Source organism: Theobroma cacao, chromosome 7 (assembly GCF_053813885.1).
Source record: "Theobroma cacao isolate CCN51 chromosome 7, ASM5381388v1, whole genome shotgun sequence".
NCBI lineage: Eukaryota > Viridiplantae > Streptophyta > Magnoliopsida > Malvales > Malvaceae > Theobroma > Theobroma cacao.
In genome coordinates, this window is record NC_142645.1 from 12,260,669 (window position 1) to 12,268,241 (window position 7,573).

The following is a 7,573-nucleotide window of genomic DNA, read 5'->3' on the forward strand; positions in this document are numbered from 1 at the left end:
TTTAATAAATAATAAGTTTCATACAAGACTTTACATGACTCAAAACTACCAAGATATTTGTACCCTTAAAATAATATTTAAATAAATTTATAAGTACTTACTCTTACAGTATCAGTGCACTAAGAATTATAGTTTACAATGTGAGTAAGGGAATCAAGCTGTGACCTCTCCAATAGATTAATTATTTGGCTAAAATTATATATGGATTTCTCAATTGGTCAAAAATAAACCATGGAAGCCATATGTTACACGTCTAGGCAACTTAACTGCTGCAATGGTAGTAAACTCGGGTGATTGGGCATCCATCAAAAGGAATATAGTTTCATCGGTATGCTCATTGTGAACATAGGTCATCACAAATCCATCATCTTCTTCGCATTCGACACCTTCATCATTGTTCTTCTCACAAAAAATGGCTCTCCTCCAAAACAACCAAGTCCATAAAACCTTCTTCCAACTTCATTCCCCGTTTCCAAGTCAATTTTCACTAAACCTGATGTTTTAGGGGTCTCGTCAAGCACTCCTAGATAAGCGTAACGACTCTTTTTTCCTACAGAAGCAGTATTTATGGACCCAAGTTCCAAATTTCTTGTGGAAAGAATATTTCTACAAACATTTCCTGTCTCGATATTAATTTTTACCTACTCCAAAACAACATCCAATTTCCTATTAAATAAAAAATCTTTTACAGACCTGACATTTGATGCCACGAACACAATCTCTTCCGTACCATTTTCCCAAGCATTTATGATATGAGCTGCATTAAACCCTGGAACCTCAAACCACTTCATCTCCGACTCACATTTAGCATACCATGGTATGACCCCAATTTTTGTTCTTTTGTTGGATCATAAACCAAAGGGGCACCTCTCCCTGTCAACACTTTTGCTAGTGAAAAGATTAATTGTGTCTCGTGAAAAATTGCAAAGCTCTTGGTTAAAGCGAAATCATGAATTAAACTTGGTTTATGCATGGAAAAAATGGGTACTTCGTTGTGTTTAACGCCCTTCTCATCGATCCGAAAGAAGGTAAGGTGCGGGAATGTGAAGCTCCAAGAAAAAGCAAAAGTCTCTTTCGTTTCCATGTCAACTTTGGGATGTGCAGTCATGTTGGAGAGTAACTTTTTATCGAAATCCCAACGTCCTAAGGTCTCAATGTCCCCCTGTTGAGTTAAATTAACTATATGTGGTAAGTCAGACTCGCATAGAGCCAAAAGTTTGCCTGAAACAAAGGCAAGGCTAGTGTTGGCTACACCAATCCCTTTCATGATATCTAGATGACCTATCATGATTCTCTTCATTACCATAAGAAAACGAAATATATCGAGTAGGCCGTAAAACCCAGATAACATATTTGGAATGATAGGAAAACCAGCATCTCGTTCAAGCATATATTTGTGAGTCTTGACGTAGCGGTTACAGTACGTTGCAAGGCCATTCGATAGTCTCAATGAGTGAAGCATGCCATCCCCTTCAAACAAATGTAGAGCACGACGAGCTTGAAGTTGCGGGTTCGGACCGTTTCGGATGTAAACACCATTTAAAGAGAGTGGGAGCTCACCCTCGATTACTTGGCAATTCGTAGGTTCCATTTCCTCCACCGGAGCCAAGTTTCCTTTGAAGACATGCATTAGATCGACTGATGGGTGAAGAAGCGGATCAATGATGTTGGAAAAAGAGTGTAATATGGAATTTTTCATGGTTTTAAAAATGGTTTTGCAATTGGATTTGTTCATTTGCCATGGATCTATTCTTTTTGAAGAAAAAAGTATCCTCTCCATTGCTTTGGGTTTTGGGGGTTGTCGTTGTATGACAACCTCAAAAGGGGAACTGGGAATTTGTGAGCATGTTGCTGATGATTTCATTTCGGCGTTTGGGTAATCTTTTGGTCGCTAATTAATTTGGCGGAGAAATAAGAAAAGCCTGGACTACTGAAGATGTTTGGTAATAAAGAAGCTAGAAGATAAGGGATGAGTTAGGCAGCTGAAGATGTTTGGTAATAAATAAGCAAGGCAAAGAAGATAACAGAAGAGTTAAGGCAGAGAAGGCCTAAGAGATAAGAAATCATCCTATGAGAAAGCAAAAACTTAAACATTTAACAAGCTTTTCACATGTTTCACATTTTTTTTTTGTTTTTGCACAAGTCATATTTATCGCAGCTACTCAATTGTTCACGTAGAATTATGTAATTTTTTTTTAAAAAAAATATTGAAGTTTAAGGATACTCGAGCATTTGGCTCATTGGTTGGTGTATAATCTCTTTGCGAGTAAGGTTCGAATCCGTCCCTCCCTCAATTATAAAAAAAAAATCTTAAAGTTTAAGAAATAAATGTGGATTTTATTTATGAGTTTATTATTAGAAGGTAAAAAACACTTTCACTTTAGACGCAATCACACTTTTTATGAGAAAAAAATTTATTACAAGAAAATACTTTAATTATTAGAACTTGAGAAATGGAATAAGAAAAGGCGGGGTTTATAAATAATTTTAGCCATAACTAAATGTATAGTATTTATAATTAATATTGTTTTTCCTATCCCTTAATGTTTAGTTTTTTGGGTCATGTTTTCAATACCTTTTGGGTCATGTTTCCAAGCAAGCTTGTCTTCTCTATTTGGAACTCAATGTAAAAAAATAAAAATCGATAAGCTGGCCTTGGCTGGGAAGTTAACCCATGGGAACAACTATGGTGCCTCCTTAAAGACCACACACTTGGCGAAAACTTATGTAATGGGTACGCCTAGTGGCACTCACATTCGCAAATCATTCTGCAAAATCAACATGGAAGATATGGAAGAGCGCAATGGACTTTGGAAACTAGTTTCGGTTTACTTGGCTCCGTATAAAGTGGAACTATTCTGCTAGCAGCTTTTATTTGAAAAAATCATTGTAAATTGCGACTTACAAGAAGAAGGTTGCTGAGAAATGAATCAACCACACGCTTGATTGGTCTCTCTGGCTTTTTCATAACGACATGGTCTTTAAGGGATATTCATGGGATCATAACCAACATTGTGATCTTATAAAGCTTAAGATTGCCATGTGGACTAAGACCAATTGCCCTATGGAAAATGGTGCTATCACTAACATTTTCAGAACTGCCCTCAATTCTTGTTTGTCGAGAGAGGGGAATAAGAGCAGTAAAGTAGTGGATTGGATTCATCCTTAGAAAAGATGGATCAAATTCAATGTGGATGGGTTTGCCTCCAGATGCCCAAGTGAACTAGGAATTGGAAGCTTTCTTAGAACTCACAATAGGAATCCATTGGCATTGGGGACTCAAACATTGTAGAAATCCTAGCCACTAGAGAAGCATTTTTAGTCTTTGCTACTTCAAGCTAGATTGTGTGTGATAATCTTCCCATCGAATCTGATTCTTCAAACGCTGTCAGCTGAGAAAATGGGTGCTGCACATTGAAAATGTTAAAGCTAGAGTTAATAGCTAGAAAATTGATCATGTCTTAAAGGAAGCTAACAAAGAAACAGATGTTTTGGCCAAGGCTGGAATCCAGAGAGCTTATGATTTTCTTCACATCCTTAGCCCCCTAAGTCAACTGAATAATTGTTTTTATCTGATCCCTGGTCTGATGTGATTGTTGTCTGCAGATTTCTATTTCCTGATATTAGGTGGCTATTTTCTGCTAATGGAGGTTACCTGTATAGTATAGTTGTTCTGTAACCGTGTTTTTAAAACATGAGGCTAATGTGACTTGTTGCAGGGATCTAAGCTGATGGGTTATCGGGTTCCTGCTGTGTGAATTTTTTGCTTAAATGTGTCTTGTAGGACTCCTGTTGTGTTGTTTGTACCTTGTTCACTTTTGAGTTGTTGCTTAACAGTTTGTATCTATAGGACCTACATACTCTTTGCGCATCCTCTGTTCTTGTGTCCGGTTGTAGGCGGGGAATGCAAAAAGACGTGATTTTTGTTTGTATAGCGCACATGTTGCCAGTATTGGGTAGGTTTTTGTTGCTCGGTGGCTTCATCAATCAATATATCTGGTATGCCTTTAAACTGAAAATTGTTCATACACTTCATTCTTCAATGAGTATAAAGGTTGTTGAAGTGTTATTACCTGAATTCCTTGATTCCACACATCGATCATATTCGCTTCTTTATTATTGGTCAAAGAAATCACTGTAAAGCCAAACATAAAGCCAAAAGAATGTGATAGATCCATTGCCAAGGGACCATTTGCATGCTGCAAGATCAGATTTTGACCCCTTGGATGGAGCATGGTGATTGAGAATGTGCTCTTTCAAAAATTGATTAGCAGAAGTAGTTTGGCAGCCAAAAAATCAAATGTGAACATTTTTCAAGTGTGATGACGCATGGAAGTTGTGGGCCGCATGGTGTAATATACGGAGGTTGTATTGGGTAAGTCCCGTTAATTCTCTTAATTTCATTGCTGCTTGGAATATGGTTGCTGCTGATAAAAGTAATATTGAGGCATGGCAAATGGGTTTCTTTGTCATTATTTGGTCTATATGGCTGTTTCGTAATGAGGTGATCTTTAATGGGAAGGCTTGGGATTTAGTGCTGATTTTTGAGTTTGTAAGGCTAGAGTTGCATGGTGAGTTTTTCTTCAAAAAAAAAAAAAAATCAAATGTAAGCACCATAAAACCCAATAGATTAGGCTAAACAGTTAACAAGCTTTTCACATTTTTTTTTTGCGTAAGTCATATTTATGGCAGCTATTCGTCCCAACTACACCAGTCCACTTGTTAGCTGTCCATGTCTATAAATCTAGACATAATTTTTCAGGTTCAAGATATTATTACAATAAAAAATAATTATTTGTAATTTAATTTAATTCTATTTATATATTATATTTATATTTTAATAATAAAAAAATTTAAATAGACTAAGAGAAGGAGACAAGCTAAGGTGAGTTTCAGCCTAGATTTTAAAGGTGCCAACATCAAGTCGGCCTGACCTAATCCATATATAGACACCTTTTCGCAATTTTTTTCTTATTTTCCAACAACTCCACCATCAAGAGTCGTAACGCTGTGAAAATGAAAAGGAATGGGCCAAAAACAGAAATTGGTGGGAATAAGAATTAAGAAGGATATCTTGTTGAAAAAGATTTCTTTCTAGATTTCTACCGATTCGGGAAATCAGGGTGATTTAAAGGAGGTTAAGGATTATCGCAATTTTCACGTTCAGACACGTTGAATGCACCGTGATAAGGTGGGACAGCATGCAATAAACAATTCTTATTCTTATTATGTCATGCAATAAACACTTCTTATTGGTTGTTAGCATACGCTACCGAAGCTCACAAAACTTGACCCGCACTTCACCTCCCACTTTCTTTCCCCTTTTTTTCTTTAATTTACTTATATATATTATTATTATTATTTTCTTCCCATTTCTATATGACATTAAATATTGTCACTTCTTCTTCAAACTTAATTTTTTCATCTGCGGATGATTTTGTCTTTCAAAATGAAAGAAGCATGTTTTCACTAAGTGACTAGTCCACCTGAAAAACAAAAGCGGCACAGCAGGGATGATATGAAAGGATATTCTTCATTCATAGAAGACCCTTCTAGGGTACTATATAGAGAATGTCAGACTTATATACAGAGAATTACAAGTATAAAAATATTACAGGTATAAAAATAAGAAAGCCTAACTAATTTTATACTTAACTAACACTAACTAACTAACTTAAATAAAATTTGAAACAAAGACTTATTAATTGAAATGGTGAGTTTCATATACAATATGACTCTGTCTCCTTGCTTTAGTTAAACGGTGCGTATAGGAAGAGTGGTATTCTCCAATGGCTTCAAGACTCGACAACCTCCTTGCTTTGTCTGACATTTTTCTTTTTCTTTTGCTCTTCAGCTATCTAGGTCAATCTTGAAGTTATTTATATGCTTCCATTTCTGATACTCCCCTTCAAGATGAACGATGAATGTTATCAACGTTCATCTTGCTTAACAAACTCTTAAATTGTTTTGGCTGTAAAGCCTTGGTGAAAATATCTGCTAACTGCAGATTTGCTGAAATATGCAAAGGTTTGATTTCTCCAGCCATTACCTTCTCGCGAATGAAATGGCAATCCATTTCAATATGTTTGGTCTTCTCAAGGAAGACCAGATTTATGCTGATGTAAATTGCTGACTGAATATCTGAATATAACTCTATTGCTCCTTGATGCACAATTCCAAAATCTAATAACAGAGAATTTATCTACACAATCTCACAACAGGTTGCTGCCATTGATCGATACTCAGCCTCTGTTGAACTCCTTGCAACAACTACCTGTTTCTTTGACTTCTAATTTACTCAAGAGTTTCCAATAAAAATATTATACCCAGTAATCGACCTCTTTGAATCAGGGCATCTTGCCCAATCACTATCATAGTAAGCTTTAATTTTGAAGTCTAATTTGGAACTCATCAAAATTCCTTGTCATGGTGATCCCTTCAGATCCTTTAGCACTCTATATGCTGCCATATGATGTTCTGTGAAGGCTTCTCCATGAAATGAGAAAGAACCTGAACAACAAAAGAGATGTCAGGTCTACTAAATGTTAAATAGAGCAGTTTACCAATGAGTTGTTTGTAACTTGTTGGTTCTGCTAACGTTTCCTCATCATTAGTTTTATGCAATCTATGATTGTAATCTATAAGAGTGCTGACAGGCTTAGCTCCTAATAAACTATGCTTCTCCAATAGATCCAAGGTATACTTCTTATGACATATTGAGATTCCTTCTGGTGATCTAGCAATCTCAGGTCCAAGAAAGAATTTAACAACACCAAGGTCTTTTAACTTGAACTGTGTACTCAAAAATTCTTTAGCATCATGTGCTGCTTTGGTAGATGTACTCCTAGTAATAATGTCATCTACATAAAGTAATAAAGTAATGAATTCTCCATCTACTATCTTCAAAGTTAAACAATGAATAATCTGAAGTTGACTGCCTGAAACCATAATGCAGGATTGATGCTGTGAATTTAGCATTCCATTGCCTTGAGACCTGTTTGAGTCCGTAAAGTGCCTTATTGAGTTTGCATACTTGTTTTGTACCTGTAGGATACTCCCCCTTAATGTCATAACCTTCAGGCATTTGCATGTAGACATCCTCTTCCAAGTCTCCATTTAAAAAGGCATTATTCACATCTAACTGTGATAATGTCCAATTACATGCAGCAGCCAATGCAAGGAATATTCTAACTGTGGTCTATTTTGCAACTTGGCTGAAAGTCTCTTGATAGTCAAATCCTGTTATTTGATTGTAACCCTTGGCTACAAGTTTGGCCTTACATCTTTCAACCTCACCATTGGCATTAAGCTTAGTTTTGCACACCCATCTGTTGGAGTAGGATCTTAGTGGATTAATGTGATTATGTAAAGCATGGATTTCAAAAATTTCTTTAACAAAGGAAGTAAGCAATCCAATTACACAAGCGGAAACACACATTATTATTATTGCAAGTAATATAATCACATCCAAAAAAAATAAAATAGGAATCTATTAAGTAAAAAAACTATACCTTTATTTTGATATTCTTATTTTCTGACAATACCACACCAATGAATGATTTCTCGACCAAAT

The 7,573-nt window shown here is 35.9% G+C and overlaps 1 pseudogene; it reads right to left on the reverse strand.

Moving 5' to 3' along the window:
- Window positions 1-210: 210 nt before the first annotated feature.
- Window positions 211-1,864, reverse strand: LOC18594637 (putative carotenoid cleavage dioxygenase 4, chloroplastic pseudogene; annotated as a pseudogene).
- Window positions 1,865-7,573: the final 5,709 nt, after the last annotated feature.